Genomic DNA, 20833 nt, shown 5'->3' on the forward strand with positions numbered 1-20833 from the left:
AGGCTCTTTTTCAGAGCCACCACTTCCTCCCAGATAAAACTGCAATGGTTATGATAGGGTAGCACCCCAAAATTTTAGATGTCCGTGGACTGTCCGCGGACTTCTAAAAAATACACAGGGCCCTGCTTCATTTATTTTCACTTCTATTTTTAAACTGTACAATTCGGCTCTGAAAGAGCCTTTTTTTATTTGTTGTTTTACATTTTTTGGTTTTTTTTTATACAAGACACACTAGGAGAGGAGGGGAAAGGAGGGTAAGGGGGGACATCAACCACAGGCATATGAAAGGGCAAGCTGAGAGAGGAAGATGTAGAGTGTGTTTCACTTGCGTAGTGAGCAGACCTTCTCGTGCTCTGAAACGATAGCCTCAAAAGCACTACGAAGTCTCCCCCCCTGCACAGTACTGCGTCGCAGTACATACACACAACTGTGACCCTCGAAAGGTAAGGGTCATCAGCATTGCGTATGGCCTGTGAGGCAGCTTGAGGAATACGTTGTCCCACAGGAGTGTTCCTTGTGGTGACAGGATCGGAAACAGAGGATGAAGTAGAGGAAGTCAACCTGCTACGCTCCTCGCAAGGTACAACCTTGTGAACGGCCCCCGAGTGGAATGACTTTAGGTGTCGCTTGATGGTAGTTGTCCCAAAGCTGTATGAAAGAACAAATAGTGGTGCCAGGATATCGAGAGCAGCTGGTAGAAAAAGGCAGAAGGTAAATAATTTTATTTTGTTTAAATTTAAATAAAAAAATCATCATGAAAATATCGGATATTTTGTCTGGAGTGAACAACTATTATCAAAATAATGGAATTGAATTTGCACTTTCTTAAATTTCTTGAAATAATTTAAATCCAATGTTTTAGGATCTCTATTAGCTGAATGAATGTACGAATGCCTGATATTTAGGATGTTTTTTTAAAAAAAATGAATTAATTAAAGATGTTCATGATGATTTTTTTATTTAAATTTAAACAAAATAAAATTATGATTTGATTCATTACCTTCTGCCTTTTTCTACCAGCTGCTCTCGATATCCTGGCACCACTATTTGTTCTTTCATATTGCTTTACCTCAAGGTGTCAGAGATTGTGTGAGGTTCCCACCATTTTGTTGATTTATTTTTTTTCCAAAGCTGTATGAATCATGCCTCCCGCTACTGAGTACCATTTTGCACTCATTGCGGGTGACTTAGTTCGCACGTGCCTTAGGACCATTACCACGAATGGTAAATAACCGCCACACCCAAGACTCACGCCGAGTGCTGGTAGTAGGGATTTCCACTACCTCATTCTCGTCATCCTCTTCGTCCTCCTGTGCATCCTCACTCCTGTTCCCCTCTTCAGGCCCTTGGGGAGGTGGTGGTGGTGGAGGGGGTGGAGGTGGTGCTGAGGCAGATGCAGCACCAGGTGGCAGTATGGAGCCATGGAGGCCATCAAGTTTGCGATGGAAATCTGCAAATTGGCAGGAAAATTTGCTGTGCTCTGTAGGATAGCCAGAAACACAATGGGAATGAGCTCTAGGGCGTGGTCTTTTATAGGGGTGCTTGTGTGTGGTTCACAGACATGCGCGCTGTCCACGGACAGATCGAACAGAATAAAGGGTTCAAAAAGTCACAAAAAGTATGTAGAAACTCAGGATTACTATGTGGGACTTGTTCTATGGGGATTTTTTGTTGGAAAATATTGTAGATTACTTGAAAATGGAGTTTTAAATTGTTCGGGTACACGAACAGTGTTCGCAATCAGAACATACGCTGATCATGGGCGCGGTCACCAAATGCACTGAAACTATTGTGCGCATGCGCGTTGGTGTTTTACCGACACTGGTCGGGACCTGAAGTGATTAAAAGTGCGTCACAAGTGAAATGAACAGTTACGGACCGGCGGTTGTTCTTAGAACAGTTTCACCTTGTCTACGAACTATATGGACAGGTATAGCATCCTCAGGACACCCCCATTTTGTTTATTTACGAACATTCCGGGACACTTGATGTGTTCTTAGAACAGTTTCAACCTGCCTATGAACAGTACGGACAGGCATAGCGTCCTCAGGACACCCCCATTTTGTTTATTTAAGAACCTCCCAGGACACATAATATGTTCTGAGAACACTTTCATCTTGCCAGCAAACAATACGGACAGCGTCCTCAGGACACCCACATTTCGTCCATTGACGAACATTTCAGGACACTGCGTGTGTTCTTAGAACAGTTTCAACTTGCCTGCGAAGAATACAGACAGGCAGAGCGTCCTCAGGACACTCCCATTTTGTTTCTTTACGAACATTTTAGGACACAGCCTTTGTTCTTAGAACAATTTCAACTTGCCTGCGAACAATATGGACAGGGATAGCGTCCTCAGGACACCCCCATTTTGTTTATTTACGAACATCCCAAGACACATAATATGTTCTAAGAACACTTTCATCTTGCCAGCGAACAATACGGACAGCGTCGTCAGGACACCCACATTTCGTCCATTGACAAATATTTCAAGACACTGCGTGTGTTCTTAGAACAGTTTCAACTTGCCTGCGAACATTACGGACAGGCATAGTGTCCTAAGGACACTCCCATTTTGTTTGTTTATGAACATTTTAGGACACAGCCTGTGTTCTTAGAACAGTTTCAACTTGCCTGCGAACAATACGGACAGCCATAGCCTCCTTAGGACACCCCCATTTTGTTTATTTACGAACATCCAAGGACACATAATATGTTCTAAGAACACTTTCATCTTGTCAGCGAACAATACAGACAGCGTGCTCAGGACACCCACATTTCGTCCATTGACGAACATTTCAGGACACCGCGTGTGTTCTTGAACAGTTTCAACTTGCCTGCGAACAATACGGACAGGCAGAGCGTCCTCAGGACACTCCCATTTTGTTTCTTTACGAACATTTTAGGACACAGCCTGTGTTCTTAGAACAGTTTAAACTTGCCTGCGAACAATACGGACAGGCATAGCGTACTCAGGACACCCCCATTTTGTTTATTTACAAACATCCCAGGATACATAATATGTTCTAAGAACACTTTCATCTTCCCAGCGAACAATACGGACAGCGTGGTCAGGACACCCACATTTCATCCATTGACGAACATTTCAGGACACCGCGTGTGTTCTTAGAACAGTTTCAACTTGCTAGTGAACAGTACGGACAAGTATAGTGTTCTTAGGACACCTCCATTTTCTTTTCTCTATGGACATTCTGAACACCCGTGCTGTCCACGGACACCTGAACTGCTTTTAAAAAAAACCAAGAAATTAATTAGGACACAATATAATAATTTGACTTTATTTTACATGTATGTTAAATTTATAACAGAGAAGGTGAGGCAGAAACTGAACCAAAAACAGGAGAATTAGGGGTTTCAACAGGATTTATATGAGGTGAAGAAGGGATGGAAGTCTCATCAAAATGTTTTGGTTCATGGAGAGGGTTTGGGGATAATTGACTGGGATATGGTGGGGGGACAGGTACATGTGGGACAATGGTATGTAGTTGTTTGCTTGAAGTGATCTTCCACAAAGTTTTTTAAATTATAAAAATTTGCCAAGAGTAGGTACATTTTTTCTTCTATGTTCTGAAGAATCTTATCCAATACAGCGTTTTCTTTAGTATTTTCAATTTTTGTATGGTCTTTACAAAAGAAAATATATATGTTAAATGTATATAAAATATTATTTAATTGGTTTATATAGTAAAGTCTCTACCATTAGATTCACTATCTTCTGACATTTCCTCACGTGGGAAATGCTCCTCTAGCCACTCCAGAGTACTAGACATTTCTGTGAGAAAAAAAACATATCATTCTTTTTTGTATCTAATACAGAAAGTTTACAAATATATAAGTAAAATGCAGTACACTTACTATTTCAGGTAAGGTGTGTTCTGAGTGGTCTGTAGATCTGATGTTGCTCTTAGTTGTGGAGTTTCTGTGAGGTAATCATGTTGGAAGCCTATCTTTCTTCTTTTGGTATATTCCATTTTTAGAAAATATTGTATTTAAATGAATGGTTAGTGTGTTATATATATATGGTGTATGTGTGCTGGTTTGTGAATTTGTAAAATGTTCATATGTTATGATATAACAATTAAACATACCCCGCCAGACTTTTTGGATAGTGGTGCTGTTGTCCGAACATGTCCGTGGAGATTAAAAGAGTTCGCGGACATCAAATTCAGTAGAGGGGGTTCAGTATGTTCCATATTACATGTACATAAAGTCAGAGTTATTATTGTTAAGTTGCGCTACTAAAAACCTATGAAATTCAGTGAAAAATCTTTGTTAAAGGGACGTTATGGTTCCAAGTAAAACCGAAAAACCCCTGAAATTCGCCAGTTATGGTAAGCTAAGCAACCATAACTCACGCCACCACTGTGCACTGCTAAGACTAACACCCACGACATCAAATATGACATCACAAATGTCATTGATGACATCACTGATGACATCACAAGTGCATTTACTTTTCATGAAATGTGTGTACAAGGGATTCTTATTATAATGTTGAGAAAAAAGTGTCAAAGATTATTGGAATAAATATCAAGAGCTAATTAGTGCATTAAGCGATGCATTGATATAAATAGCATTATATTATGAAGTTATTTCCAATATACTAAGGTACTCATGCAGAAACATAGGCATTGTGTGCAGCATACATGATGAAGGTATAATATTCATAATGTTGATATGTTGAATAATGAAATGATATATCACAACGGATGGGTAACCCCTATACCATGGAACTGGGGAACAACAAAATTACAAAAAAAGATCCCGAAGGGAAAAAGGGGAGTTCACATGGAGGAGTACTGTATTAATTTGAGTACTCAATTATGGAAATAGAGGCGAGGAAGAAAAGGAGAGCCCAGTCATAAATATTCACATTATCATTTTTAATTAGTAATTTATTACCATTATAAAATTACATAATATATAAACATCAAATCAACAATAAAATCGATGAATTGATTATAAAATACTTGTCAAATCTAATGCCTCAAGCCATTCAATAGCAGTTTAGTTGCCACAATTCGTAACCTCATGTTACTCAAGGTAAAGCATCGCTGTCTCATTTTAAATTCCATCCAAATAGTCAAAGTGCTATGGAGAGGGCAAATAGTTAACAATTGAATAAAGTGCTAAGTGCAACCAAGTGCTAAGTGCCAAGTTGTTAACAAAGAAATAAAGTACTAAATGCTAAAAAAGTGCTACGTGCCTACTGTGCATACATGATCTTAAAATATCATAACAGTTTCGGCGAATTCAACCTATCTGGCTCCATTGAGCGAGTCAGTAGTCGCCTTCCTCAGGGCGCACTAAATATTGCAAATAAAAACCTGGAACGAACTAATGCTTAAATTTTTTGTCTATCATTCAGTAGTTCTTGCAGGTAAAACTTTGTACAATTCATAAGAGCTTGATTGTAGATCTGAAAGTCTGTGGGAGACGTTGACCCTTAATGAAACACATTAAAACAGACAAAATAGAAAAAACAGAAAAAAAACTTTGTTAAAATACAGAGTATAATGAGTGAGCCTCCTAATTTTCGATGCCTCTAGCCATGGAAATAAAACCTGGGGATATATATATATATATTCACCTAAGTTGGTCCAGAAGTGGTGCCGAAAAATGTGTTTGTTTCGATCCGCCACCCAAACAGGACTGGTGATGCAAATAAATTTACATCTACAAAAGACAAAAATAAGAAGCTAAAAGAGATATCACTAGATTATCTCAGACTTCGATTGCTAAAACACAGTGTCCCCTGTCTCCACAGAGAACAGATCAATATGTTACCCCTTCTATTACCAACCTTAAATTGTAGAATGTTTTAGCCTCTAATCGTGTCTGCAATCGACTCTATAATAGATAAGGATAGGGAATATTCCAAATCTTCGAGTCTTCGACGGTGTGGGATCAAGTTGGAAGGAGAGGCCAACAATTGCTAACCCGTAGGTGAAAAAACCCTAAAAAAAAGGTATAGAACAAGGTTTGCATATTAAAGGTTGTAAGCCATTAGGTGCAGCAATTAATGAAGCGTTTTGAGTTGAAAAAGTAAACTGCATCAAATTAAATGGGTTCAGACAGGGTAGGAGGATGAACTAATGCTTGGATCAGACAAATGCCACTTGCACAAGCCTGTCCTAGTTTGTCATGTTGAAACTGACAATTCTGGACCTCTAGTGCACCCGTTTCAAGCCACTGTAATAGTGTCAAAGTTCTAATCTAGGAAAGTCTTTTATCTAGATTATTAAATAGCGGGCTCAGGTTTTTATTTGATGCAGTTTATGTATTTGACAGTACACAAAACTCTAATAAGAAAACAGTTATCATTTCATTATTCCAAAAAAAGATCCCGAAGGGAAAAAGGGGAGTTCACATGGAGGAGTACTGTATGAAATGATAACTGTTTTCTTATTAGAGTTTTGTGTACTGTCAAATACGTAATAAGTAGCTAATAAAACCCACGTATAATATAATTGCATTATTACAGACAAAACACCAAGACACAATAACACATACAAATATGGGTATATACAGCGAAAGTGAAGTAAGCAAAAAAGCAGAAGTAGTAGCAGAAATAATTCATAATCTAACTGATTATCTTTATGCAAATAAATGATTGCTCTGTTTCAAAGCTGCTTTTTACCCTATGTACATGTATTACATGATGTGACTGGACCCTAAGGAAAGTAGTGTGAGTAAAATCTATACACATATGAGCATATCCAGGGAAAATACAGTAATAAAAAAAACAGAACTATGAGAAATTGCTGATAACTCTACTGATTATCTTCATGCACAGAAAGAATTGCTGTTTTTCAAGCTTGTGTCTTCCCATATGGATATGTTCCATATGATATGACTGGACCCTAAGGGAATTACTATAAGAACATACTTGAAGGATAAGTCTACAAATATAGTACGTTCACAATTTTTAGTTCATGACTGTTAGTGAAGAAAACCATGTGGCCTAGATATGTCAGTAAAGGAAAAAAGAGGTAGACAGACATGTGATGTTATCAGTGAAGTCATCAATGACATTTGTGATGTCATCTTTGATGTCGTGGGTGTTAGTCTTAGCAGTGCACAGTGGGAATGGGATTTGTGCGCCATTCTGCCCGCAAATCCCTGTTTAACAAATGGGGATTTGCGGGCAAAATGGCGCACAAATCCCGTTTTTTTCGGCGCAAATAATCCATGAATTACCCCCATTGTCTTTTCTTTTTCTAATCATAAATGCTGATACCTGAAGTCAGCTGTAACCGAGCAGCACTTTGGCTAAACCTGCTGCGTGATGTCTCTTTATTCAGAAACACGAGGAGGCTTGGGTTGGCCAGCCTCTCTTGTTTCTGAGTAAAGAGCTCACATGCAGCAGGAAGCCTACTAACCGTGCTTGGTTAAAGGGCTTCCACTGCATGTTAGCTCTTTACGCTGAAACAAAAGGAGAGGCTGGCCAACCCATCCCTCCTCCTGTTTCGGAATAAAGAGACATCACGCAGCTGGCAGCCCAATGCATTCAAGGAGTCATGTGGTTAACCGATTGCTAGGGAGGGTCAGCAACTCCATCAGACAATTCAAAAACCACAGCTCCTTGAATGCAAGGGCTGGGTGGTGGTTCATGTTGGGGTGTGTGGCCTAAGCACTCATACTTAGGCCATTCCCCCTTACGAGAGCCCCTCCTCAATTTTCCACCCCATTTAGAGCAATAGGTGGCTTATAACGTTGGCGGCATTTGACGAATCTGCATGAAAGTTTGCAAAAAAAGTATAGACGTGACAGATGTTCTTGCAAAATTTGGTGCCATTTGATCAAGGGAGAGACGACGGGAATCACAAAACCTTTGAAATCTAGAAAGGCATGAATGGAAATAAATTGTGCTCATGGATACAGCCCAAACCACTAGACAGATTTGCACCAAACTTGGTTGAGGAGTGGCAGCCTGGTCCCGAAAGCATGCGTTTGCAAATTTGATGTTATTCCGTCAAGTAGACTTTTACAAAAAAAAGGAAAACAAATCGGGCACAAAATTATTAGTGATATCTTCTTCCGGTCCACAGACTTGCCTCTATACCAATCAGATAGCTGCGTAACATTCACGCACATCGTACCCGGCCACTGATTGGTCAATTGAGAAATGTGAGGTGTGTTACATCTTTTCAAATGGCAGCCATGTTGGATCTGCGAACTGCACTCCAAGTCCATACATCACGGTTAAAATATATTGAAAAACACAACATTACACTTGTCAAACAAATTAAACTAACTCTGTGGAGGAGAATAGTGTTGAGGACGGGATGGGATATTGCCAGAAAAAGCCAAAAATCAGTGTTTTTTTTTCAGATGGTCGGATGCTTTGCTGAGATGTTCATTTGTGTGCATTACAGGATTGGTGAATAACAGTTATTAGACTGCTTATAACTTTGTCGCCGTTCAACCAAAGTGCATGAAATTCTGCAATACAAATAAAGATAGACCTTCGAATATTGTTTGAAAGTTTGGTATAGTTTCGTCAATCAGGGGCAAAATTAGAGGGGGGTTCCATAATGTGTGGATTTCTTATAACTTTGGTGCTGTTTGACAAATCCGCACAAACGTATGCAAAAAGATTATAGACACTACTTTAAATGTTTGTGCAAAGATTAAGGGAATTTTTTCAAGAAGGGGCAAAATTGTAGTAGAGGTCACAACATTTTCAAAATCGGAATAGGCTTGAATAGGAAAAGAAATACTGCTCATGGCTACAGCACAATGTACTGGACAGGTTTGCAGCAAACCTGTGCGAGGAGCATTGGCAAAGAGCCTGGAACATGCTTTTGCAAACCTGTCCTGTGTTTTGTAGGTACAAAAAACAGTGATATAACTTTGGTGCCTGAGGCATGACCTGTGGTCATGGCTAGTGGGCAGATTTTCCGCAGCATGAAAATCTGGCCACAGGCTATGGGGAAAGTGTGCATGAGCACCTGGGACTGGCTATGTGGTTAAAGGGGGCAGTGGATCTGGCCACCGGCAACGACAGGTGCAAAACATTGTGAAATAACTTTGGTGCCTGAGGCATAGCCTGTGACCATGGACAGTGTCCAGATTGTCTGGGGCTTGGCCAATCTGGTCACTGGTCATGGCTACCAGGGACCGGCAATTGGCTTAAAGTGGAAAAGGCCACCAGGGACCGGCAATGTGGTCTGCCTCGGACTGTGACTGGGAGCTCATGGTCGGCGCAGCCTTGTTTGAGCAGGTTGTTCATGCAGTGAATCCTCCTACCATCCTTGGGCTCCCACTCCATTTTTAACAGTATTCTTGCTGCTTGGCTAAATATTCTGTATTTGATGCTTGCGGGCCGGCTGTATACCAATCCCTTTGTTTCCTCCTTCCCTCCAGCCTCCCACCCCCAACCCCTGTTTGGGTGTGCTGCCATACTTGTGTGATCCCAGTAGTGCAGCCCCACTGCCCCTGCGGCCCCCTGCGGCTAAGGGTCTGTAGGCAAAAGGCAGCTCCCACATTAGCAGCTCCAGAGGGTGTTTGCCGGTGTTCGCTGTTGGAGCATGCAACGCAGCCATCAACAAGCCGCAACTAGCAAAGTAAGAAAGGTGCGGGCAGGGGAAAAGACATTACTGCTCATTTTTTAACTGTACCTCCTCTTTTATTACCTCTATTATCTAATTCTACAGTCTGCTGCACTAGCGGTTGTATGTTATCCATATCTGGCATTGATGAATTGTCATAAATGGCATGTGGGATCTTCTCCCCCTTCCAGCAAAGTCGAATCTGTGTGATTTTGCAATTGCTGCTGTGTTTAATCATTAGACTTTTCCCTCTTTTCTAGGAAAGTGGTATCTGTGTGTTTTTGCAATTGCTGCTGTGTTTAAAAATTAGGCTTTTCCCTCTTTCCCTCTTTCTAGGTTTTCCTCTGTCCAGTTAACTCACTTCTAGGTGTCGTGCTTTCTGCTGTATGATGTAACCTGGGCCTTTATCCCTTCCTAGACACTTGACTCTCATTGGTGCATTGATGTGTGGTTGTAGTTGGTGTCATTTTATGCAGTTTCTTCCCTCTCCCCCTTCCTTCTCTCCGCAGTCTCCCTCAATGGTGCTCACAATCTCTTCTATCTTCTCTAATTGCTATTCTCTCACCTATTCTATCCCTCTGTCAAAGTTTGGAAGGAAAAAGATCAAGAAGGATCTCCTGGTCTCCAACCCAGGCCTGCCCATCGCTGGTGCCTATGTCAACGCTTCTATCAACGCTTCTTCCAGGCAGACATTCACTGAAATCCTCCTTGTCATTCCTTCTCCGGATCTTTGGATTCTCCTTTTGGTCTCTGTGCTCTTCCATTTCTCTTCCTCTCCCATTAATAGTGGCACCCATTGGGAGGTACTCTTGGCATCCTTCCTGTTCTCTAGGGTCATCATTAATGTCTACCTAAATGGCACTGTTATGATCCAGGGCTCTCAGCCCAACCTCCTCCTTCTTGGTAGGCGTCTTCCATATCTCATCAATGTACTCCCCTCTCCTGCCACTCCTCCTCCTGCCACCCCTCTGGCCTCTCTGCCACCTTCTACGGGTGTACCACACTCCTGTACCCCTCCTTGGAAGACCTTCAAAAGTGTCAACCTGCTCCACTTAGCTGCCCTCAACACTCGCTCTGCCGTCAAACACTCCTCTGACATCTGCCACCACCTTGAAGACCTTGACCTACAAGTCTGCTCTCTCACCAAGATGTGGTTCACTGCCAGCTCTGTCAAGAGTTTTGACACTCTCCTCCCTGAGGGTTACATGATCATCTCTAATCCTAGGCCTAACCTGCCTGGGGTGGAGTGACCCTGATCTTCCGTGAGTGGGTCCCTGCAACTTTCATACCCACTCAGGCCTCTTTTGAATGCCTTGTCTGCAGGCTTGGTGTCACTCCTGGCCTCTCTCGGGCTCTGGCCACCATCTACAGGCCCCCTGGCCAAGTCTCCCACTTCCTCTCAGAATGGGCTGACCTCACCTCTTCTCTCCTTGCCTCCTCCTCCAAGTTTCCCCTCCTCAGAGACTTCAATATTCACCTCAACACCCCTGATGCGGCCTCTGGTCTCTTTCACAATCTGTGACTCTCTTTCCCTCTCCATTCTTTCCTCCGGTCCAATACACTCAACTGGACACACCTTGGATGCTCTCACCTCTTCAGGCATCCCCATTTTCAACCCTTTCATTACTCCTCTCTTCTGGTCTGATCATGCTCTCCCGTCCTCTCACCTGGACCTCCTGGGTCCCCCAGTGAAGCCACTGCATGCACTGCCAGAAGGATTTCGTTTACGGAAATGTGTTCTCTCTCTGGTACTTCTAGGAAATACCTTAGACCTTCTTGCAGATCATGCTGTGTGCTCTAGTTGTTGCAAATTTGTTTTACCTTTTGCTGAAACACCATTAACTAGTACAATTAAAGATTGATAAATTGGTTGCCCTACTTCCATGTCCTACTCCTAGGGTTTCACCTTTTGTGTTGGGGTCTACTGGTAAATATACTGCCTTGCCATGAATGCCTTTAAGTAATTCAGACGGGGCAATTTGGCAGTATTTAGTTGTAGACATATTATAGCTTGGAATGGGTGTTCTGTTTGAATTATAATACTCTAATATCGATTATGTTGTTGGAGAGCATTTGGAAGTAGAAATATTTCTACGTTATTATTGATATTTCAAGGTGGGATTTGGTTATCATCAAGCTTATTATTGCTGTATGTGCAAAGTATTTATGGGTTGATTATAGTGTATTTGTTCTCTGCTTTAAGATTCAGGGTCAATTGGAACTATTATGATTCTGCTTGAAAGTTGTTGGTTAGTATTTTCTAAGTTACTTGTGTTTTGTACTTCTGCTTCAGTTCAGAAATATTTGCTTTGTATGTCTACTATTTGTCACAGCACTTCTTGTGCTGTTCCAGTTAGAAGACTGTCATTGAGTTTTTGTAATTCTAGAGCAGGACTTTTAGATTGTATAATTGCTACACAAGGTTGCACATTGTAGTATGGTGTGTTGCTAACATTTTTATTTGATAAAAGTTGTTTTTTTCAAGATGCTCCTAAAATGCAGGATATTGAATGTCCTCGTAGTCCAGCGTGGATGGGCACTATACAAGAATCCATGTTTTTTTAAATGTTGTTTCTACTTTTGTCTTTCATTTTAATGCATTGCTTGAGAAATTGTCTTAAACATTTGAACTACTGTTGGTGCGCATTGCAAGTTGAGCTACATGCCCATTAGTAGACCGGATGAGCTCTGTGGACATGAGGAACATTTGGTTGAAGATTTGTTTGGGACTTGTTTGGGAAGATTTTTTCTTTCATCATAATGATATCTCCTATTATTTCATAGCCTCTTCTATTAGTATCTATGGCAATTGTTTGCTGTTGGTTGTGTGCTTCTTCAATTAAGTATGGTACTCTGCTCCTGGTGTAACAACATTCACCTGCACAGAAATTATAAAAGTTATCTATGTTGACGTTGTGTATGTTTATGATTCTTTGTGTAGCTTTTTTCATAAATCTTGTTAATTATTTCATTCTGTCTAAAACTAATATAAATAGTTATTTTTAATTTTAATGTGTTGTCAGTCAGTGCTTCAAGTACTAGTTTTCTTTGGTCATTTTGAAGTGAGGAATGTGACTTTTCAGAATTCTTTTTGAGATTGCTGAGGACTCTGCACAGGGACGTCATTTAGGGGTTGCCAGAGGTCACAACTGCGACCTCTGACATCTCCCTTGCAACCTCTGTGGTCTCCCTTGCGACTTCTGACCTCTAAAAAAGAAAATTACAAAAAAAACGTTTTTTTTTCTTTTTTTTGTAATGCAATCTCCTGGGCTGTGGCCAATACCATGTGGCTCTTTACTTCTGGAGTGGCTGGCTTTCTTTTTCAGGCCCCTTAAAAAAAAAGAAGAAAAATAAGAACAGGAGTGCCACAAGTCTACCACTTTTAGCATTGACCCTAAATAAGAAAGAATAGGAATACCAAATAATGTGTCTTTCTGGAATTCTATGAGAAATAAGTGGGCGGACCCTCTTTTTTTATAAGGGGGCTTGACTCGAGAGGGTAATAGGTCCAATAAAACAGGAGATGAGTCAAAGCTACCCTAACCAAAGGCGTGACATAGGGTCACCAGGTTTGTAAGCTCAATAGACAGAAAACACCTGAAGATATAGAAATGAACAACAAGGTTTTTATTTTACACTAACAGAGAACGAGACACATTTACAAACTGCGCCGTAGCGCTGAAGATATGCATGAATGAGCACATTGAGGTCTGCATATTTGTGGGTTAGTAAGCAGAGTGACAAACAGTATTTTCTACATGTATTGTTTCAAATGACAATACATTTAACATTGTCAATCATGCATATCTTCAGCGCTACGGCTTTGACTCATCTCTTGTTTTATTGTTTCTGGAATTCTATACAATAATTGCTAAACTCATTAAGGGTTTATTTCAGGCACACTTCAGGGGGTGAGTCACTAATTCAGTCTGTTCTTAAATGCCTCAACTCAGCCTTTCATCCTTCTGAGGTTGATAAATGAGTACCAGCATAGGTTGGGTGATATTGGGTGTATATTTTTTCTCTATAAAGCGCTTAAGGGTAAGTGCTATATAATAACACATCATTATCATTTGGTCATGGACGTCTGCTTGCATTCAAAGTAATTTGGTAATATGGGCCTATACACACTGATCTTAACGATACATATGGCGATACATTCTTGTATGAAATGTATACATCACATTATAGTGATATCGTAACCATAGTTTTCGTAGTGTACAATGCTATGTGATGCCACTTCCTGTTTTGTCAACGGGTGAAAGGTCTTGTTCCATCAATTCCCACGATATCACTTCAGGGTGGGGTCAAATTACATCACTTCTTGTGATGTGATTAGGGGTCAAGGGTCGTGTGATGTCACTTCCGCTACCCGTGGCATTTTGGTGAAATGACGTCCCTGACTCTGCGACTAATCATTTTTATTGTGACTACATTGACATTGGAAGAAATTGTTCCTATGTCTGTTTTGTTAGTTGGGGTGTTTGAACTCTGTTGAAATTGTTTTAGGAGGTACTTGATTACTTTTCTTTTTTAATGCAGGAGTAATACTTTTGTTGGTGATGACTGTGGTTGTACTTTGAAAGAGCTATGTTACTTTTTCTCTTTCGTGTACCTTTTCTATACATTGTTTTAGTGGACGGTGAGTGTATGACTCGCACTTCTTTTTACCTGCCCAATCTTCTCTTTGTTTTCAATGGAGTTGAGTTTTAGTAGGAAAGTGTGCACTTTAATGTCATAAGAAGGATGTGTGGGTAATGATATGTGTTAATTTAAGATTCTGGGTTGAGTAATATGGATGTTGAGATCATTATATGGATGACTATTGAAAAGTAGGTTGAAGATGAATTTGGAGGTAATGACGTGGATTGGTATTATTGTACTAACCTGAGGAAAAGTGGTGTATGAATAATAATATGGATTCATATTGGGTACTAGGATGAAGAAGAGGGAAGTTGGGGTAATTATATGGATTATAATTAAGAAGTGGCATGATGAAGGGGGAGGCATAAGCAATGGTAGATTTGGGCCAAAGCATCTGAAGAGTGACAGGTTGTAGATCCCTGCTGTACTGTGACAAGTAAGTCGGCTATGAGGATTATGATATGGATTATAATTGTGAAGTGGCATCAGGACGGTGGATGGATAGGTAATTGGATAGGTAATGGGAGGTGTTGGTGAAAACATTTGTTTGGGTTAAAGGTTGCAGAGCACTGTTGTACTGGGAATAGGAAGAGACCTGTGGGAGTAATGCAAAAGTGTGGGATTGAAGTAGTTGGATGAGTAGATTGCTATTATTGTACTGAGATGAGGGAGAGTGGTGAAGAGATAATGATATGGATTAATATTGGGTGCTGGGATGTGTGACAACTATAACAAACCTTGCAATTCAGACAAAATGAACTGTCCTGATTTGAATGTGAAAAGTGGACTTCCTAGTAACCACTTACCCTTTAGTTTATGATATGATATGATATGGCATTTATAGCACACCTATACACAAGTGTTTCAAGGCATGACAAGGCAAGGAAGGAGGAACAGAGGGAAGACAGACAATGATCCTACTAGGCCAGGTGTCAGTCAGATTGCGCAAGTGCATGGGAATTGGGAAGTGGGGAAAGTGCGAGGGGAAACAGGGTAGTAATCATGCCCAGAAAGAAGGGGAAAACTGCAGTGCCAAAAAAATCTTAATGAAATACAGCGGTTCTTGCTGTGAAGGACCTTGCAGTCCAGCCAGAACGTAGAATCCAGAAATGATGAACAATAACAGCGTGGGAGTCCGCAGGGATAACGATGCAAAGATTTGGGGAATGGGAGAGATGAGCATAAAATTGGGAAACAAGGATAGAACAGAATACCACAGAGAAGAATAAGAATCCCAGGATGAAAAGAAATCTAGCCAAGATTAAGGATAGATAGGAGAAAAGTGGCCGACTCTAAGAAGCCGAGGGACAAGTGCCAGAGGAGCCAGAACTCAGGAAGGATGAACGGCTGTGAGAAGGGAGAAGCCCGACCCAGCGAAGCAGAGAGCAAGCGCTGGAGGAGCCAGAACCCAGATAAGGTGTACGGCTGCCAGAAGGGAGAAGCCCAACTCAGCAAAGCTGTAGGAGCTGCAGCAAGGAGCCCACCAGCTAGAGGGGAGGAGCCTGACCCAGCGATGCCATGGACAGAGTGCCGGGGAAGCCCGGAACTCAGAAAGAAGCAATAGCAGTGCGGAAGACTGGAAAATGGGCCAAAAAGCCACGAGTCAGGCGGCGCCAAACTAGGAGCAAGGCGAATGAAACAAGGGGGCATGGCTAGGGCAGAAGGAACAAAGCAACGCAGTGGGCTGTGTTGTCTGTGTACTGAAATAGTCTCTGCAAAGCGGTCTGTTGCCTTGGCAATGTACAGCGCTGGCCATCTTGGGAAAGGCTGAAAGGCTGCAGGCAATACAGAAAGTCCCATTGAGGAAACGCCATCTTGAAGGAGTGCAGATGCCCTTTGGGTGTCTGTGCCTCCAGCACTGCCACACTGACCAGGAACTGGGGAGAGTCTTAACAGTATGCTCCCTCTGCAGTGGGCATGGTCCCAGCTTCCAGGGCTGAAGTTTGTGAAAGCGCTGTAGCAGGGTAGGGGCATGAACAGCAGAAGCTGGCTCCCAGGTGCGGTCTGCAGGTCCATAACCCTTCCAGTCCAGTCGGTACTGTAACTGACCTCTATGGTATCTAGAGTCACAAATGGCTTGCACCTCAAACTCAGGTGCAGAAAGGGTATCAAGAGGAGGCGGCTTAGGATGGATTGTCCTTTTAAAGGGGTCTTCCAGGTAAGCTTCCAATTGGGAAGAATGAATAGCAGGATACATTTGACACCAGGAGGCTGGGAGTTGGAGCTTAAAAGCTACAGGTCCAATTAATTGAAGGATCTTGAAAGGCATGAAATTACAGGTAGAGAGTTTAGAGGGAACCAAATGTTTGGGTAAATATTTGGCTGAGAGCCAAACCAGATTCTCTTTCTGAAAATTGGGTAAACAAAGACTTTTAGAATCCGCCCATCTTTTGCTAGCTATTCTGGATTCAGTAAGTGCCCGTAGGCCGTGAGTATGACCTTTTTGCATTTTGGACACCAATTCATCCACAGAGGGTACTTTGTCGGAAGACCTAATAACTGCAGGAAAAATGCTTGGGTGAAATCTGTAAGGATAAAAGAAGGGACTTACTCCGATAGATGTATGCAAAGAGGTGTTGTATGCAAATTCTGCCTATGGCAGTAATGAAGCCAAGCTGTCTTGTGAAACAGAAGCAAAACATCTTAGATATTGTTCTAAAGACTGGTTTAAACGTTCTGTTTGTCCATTAGATTGTGGGTGATTGCCAAATGTTAAGGCCTGTTGTATACCCAACATTTTGCAGAGATGTTTCCAATAATTAGAGGTATATTGGGGACCTCTATCAGAAAGAAAGGTTGAAGGAAGGCCATGGAGCTGGAAAATGTTATGAAGAAAAATATTAGCCATAACTTGAGCAGTGGGAAACCTGGGTAAAGTTGTAAAGTGAGCCATCTTAGTCAGGGAATCCACTGTCACCATTATAGCGGTTTGATCCTGAGAGAGAGGAAGATCCACAATAAAATCTGTACTAATGTGTTCCCAGCACGCTGAAGGAAGAGCTGGTTGAGTTAAATTACCCATGGGTAACCTGTGTGGAGTCTTACTCTGTTGGCAGACGGTACATTCTGATATATACCTTTCCACATCGGAATCACCTTGGGCCACCAAAAATATTGAGTTATGTTTTCCTGGGTAACTCTGAGCCCTCGGTTACCTGCAGATTTGATGTTGTGAGATATTGGAAGGACTTCTAATTGAAGAGTGGCGGAAGGTATAAAGAGGGCTTGATCATGGAACAATAGCCCGTTTTCATCTTGCAGGTTATATCTGTGCACAATCCCTTGTATGTCTTGGTCATTACGATGAGTAGCTTGCTTAATTCTTTGAAGAAAAGAGGAGATCTCAAATACGAACACCGCTTTGGGTAAAAGGAGCTCCTTGGACGGCACGGTGTGCCCTTCCAAACAAATACGTGACAAGTCATCAGCAATGTGGTTGTCAGCTCCAGGTAGGAATGTGAATACCAAGTCATATGAGGGGAAAAATATGCCCAATGGGCCTGCCTGCTATTCTGACATTCATGCTGCTGCAAGACTTTCAAATTGCTATGGTCAGTACGTATAGTAACTGGGTATCTGGATCCGAGCAAGAGAGGACGCCGCTAAAGACATGACTTTCTTATCGGCAGAAGTTCTTTCTCTAGTATCGTATAGTTCTGTTCCGATTAAGTCAAAGTCTTTGACATGAAGACAATGGGAGCTTCAAGCTGTTTTTCGAATCTTTGTTTTAGGACTGCTCCATGCCCACATTGGAGGCATCAGTATCTCAGTAGAACTGTTGATTTTGATCTGGGAGACGTAAAATGGGTGCTCTAGTAAAATGTTCTTGTAATTCCTTGAAGGCATTCTGAGCCGTTTCATCACAAAGAACACAAATCCCCTTGTTTAGGAGAGCTGTTAATGGCTGGATTTTCCTGGAGAAATTGGGTATGAATTTTCTATATAAAACAAAAAACTTTGAATGCCCTTGGCAGTTCTTGGTTCCTTCCAGTGGGTGATGGCCTGTACTGTCTTAGGATCCATGGAAGCCCCAGTGGCAGACAAAATGAAGCCCAGGAAACTCACTGAAGCTTGATGAAACTTACACTTCTCAAGCTTGGAGAACAGTTGGTTTTCTTGGAGACAAGACAAGACTTTAGAGACGAGTTTCTGGTGTTCAGGGAGAGACTTAGAGAAAACCAAAATGTCGTCCAAGTAGACCACAACGGAGTGCAGCATACGATCAGCGAAAATATGGTGCATAAATCTTTGAAAAACTGCAGGGGCATTAGCCAGAGCAAAGTGCATCAAACAGTATTCATAGTGGCCAGAGGGCGTGCGGAACGCCTTCTTCCATTCATCGCCACTACGAATCCAGAGAAGACGATAAGCTCCCCCTAAGTCTAACTTGCTGAAAATAGTGGCCCCTCGGACCACCTCCAGAATGTCTGGTATAAGCAGGTGAGGGTACTTATCTTTGACTGTGACTTGATTTAATCCTCTGTAATCAATGCATGGCCATAAGTGGAAAGTATCTTTTTTCGGGATAAAGAACAACGAAGTCCCAGCAGGGGACTTGGACTCCTGGATTAAACCGTTCTTGAGCTTGGTCTGAAGACAGTATTTCAGGGCTTCCTTTTCAGGCTCTGCTAAGGTGTACATCCTACCAAAGGGAACCTGAACATCGGGTAGAAGATCAATGGAACAGTGGTCTTTTCTGTGAGGAGGAAGTTCGCTATATTCCTCTTCTGAGAATATCTGCTGCTAGGACTGGTATTCCTTGGGCAAATTATTGATCAGAGAGACAGTCATTTTGTTAAAACATAATCACATAATACCGCCTTGTTATGAAGATTGACCTAAGCCCATTCGCATTACACAGAAAACCACGTTCGTAATATTATGACTTTTCATCGATGTCGCCTCCATTTTAAAATTTGTCCGCCATTTTGATTTCAACTCTTGCTTCATGTTCTAAAATGGTGGACTGTGTTTTCAACTTGCAGTCGAGCCGAACGACCTTTGAGTTTTGTTAATGTTTAGGCTGACCGAGAGCAGACTGTTTGACCAATGGAAAGAAACCTTGTAACTCGAATGAACTGCCATCCAAGTGTTGTCTGCGCTCACGGGCCTCATCCTCGTATAAACATTGAGACAATGGAAAACAAACTCAGATCGTGTGTTCTGGCTGAACTGCATTGTAGCAATTCATGGGACAAAATTTACCGTGGATCAGAGAATCAACAAGCATCATTGTAACTTCATGGACATGCAAACTTGTTTAATCCCTTGTATAATATTGTAATGTTTATCATATGAACTGGGCACATACTCTAGCCAGTGACTTATTAGCTTGGAGAGAGGCTGAACAATGTTTTAAAAATTGTATAAATATGACTGTGTTTAGATGTCCAGCGCTCTCACCCCTCACTGTGTCTGCTGGTACACACTGTGAGATGTTGGGAGCCAGATAGATGTCACCTCGCTGAAGCGTAGACGCGGCTATCGGACCGGGATCGGAGTGTGAGGAAAAGAGGCCCCTTTGTAAGAGACGCGACACCTCGACAGTACTGCACCTTCCGATCCCTGAACGGTGAGCACGCGGTTCGAGAGGGCATCTTGACGAGGGTCCCCATATTGAGATGGGCTGTTTACCCGAAATCGCCAACCACAAGGGTCTTTGTACTCCGATCGGACCTCTTTAGTCCTTTGTAATCAGGTGAGTTGTGCCCCGATTCCTAAGTATCCTGATATTTGGTTACAGATTTGTTCTCATGAGTACAAACGACGCCAGGTAATACCAGTGATCTGATATGCCTGGGAAATTGTCTGCCTGTTTCAGGGGTTTATTCCACAGAGACAGACAATCTTTGGTATTTGGCATGTACTATGTACTGTAAGTACGGCATTGGTAGTATAGTATTCAACGATATTTGGCACAGACAAACAAGACATGCTTCCGAATTTCGGTGGCCAGTTCATGGTAGTTTTGAGATTGCTCGTATAGAGTATTTGGAGTCTATATTGTTAAAGAAAAAGGCTAGGCCTGCAGCATTTGATGCTGCAGAATTTGATGTAACTCAAAATTGGAAAAAGTAAGCTATGCAGCAACTTAAGAGTAAAGAGTAAAGAGAAACATGCACGTTGTCACATGTCTAACTCAGAGAAAGCATTATTGTATGATCAACAGAAACAGTCGGAGCCAGCTAGAAATATGGATAGGGCTTTCCAACTTGGTGTACGAAAATATATCTGTCTAAGGACTTTCATGCCTTAGACAAACTAATTGATAAGCTTTTAAATGAACGTAGGACTGTAGCTCCTGCACCTCCCACCTATGTGCCTCTTCCAGCTGTTTTACCTCCTCCTGCTGTTATTCCTGTTCCTCCTGTTTCGCTCCTCCTCCAGTTGTTGCTCCTCTTCCTGTTATTGCTCCTCCTTCTGCATCTCCACATCTCCACTACCGGTTGTGCGAGATTTGTCTGAACTTTCCTTTCCAAGTGGTTCTGCTTCACTTGAAACAATTGATGGGCCGAGTGCCGATTCAAAATTAGTGACTTGTAGTACAGTTTCAAAAGCTAGAAAAAGAGAATTGTATGCATGGGCTAAGAAATGTATAGAAAAAGGTGAAAAAT

At 41.8% G+C, this 20833-nt stretch overlaps 1 long non-coding RNA gene across 1 annotated transcript; it reads right to left on the reverse strand.

The window, feature by feature from the left end:
- Positions 1-5196: 5196 nt before the first annotated feature.
- Positions 5197-5950, reverse strand: LOC138481781 (uncharacterized). The gene is made up of 3 exons (XR_011274402.1): positions 5825-5950; positions 5612-5697; positions 5197-5466 (listed from the first exon to the last, which is right to left on the reverse strand). It is a non-coding gene; the product is annotated as an uncharacterized lncRNA (long non-coding RNA).
- Positions 5951-20833: the final 14883 nt, after the last annotated feature.

The sequence above is a fragment of the Ambystoma mexicanum genome, chromosome 5p, assembly GCF_040938575.1.
Source record: "Ambystoma mexicanum isolate Mex_15411 chromosome 5p, UKY_AmexF1_1, whole genome shotgun sequence".
Classification (NCBI taxonomy): domain Eukaryota; kingdom Metazoa; phylum Chordata; class Amphibia; order Caudata; family Ambystomatidae; genus Ambystoma; species Ambystoma mexicanum.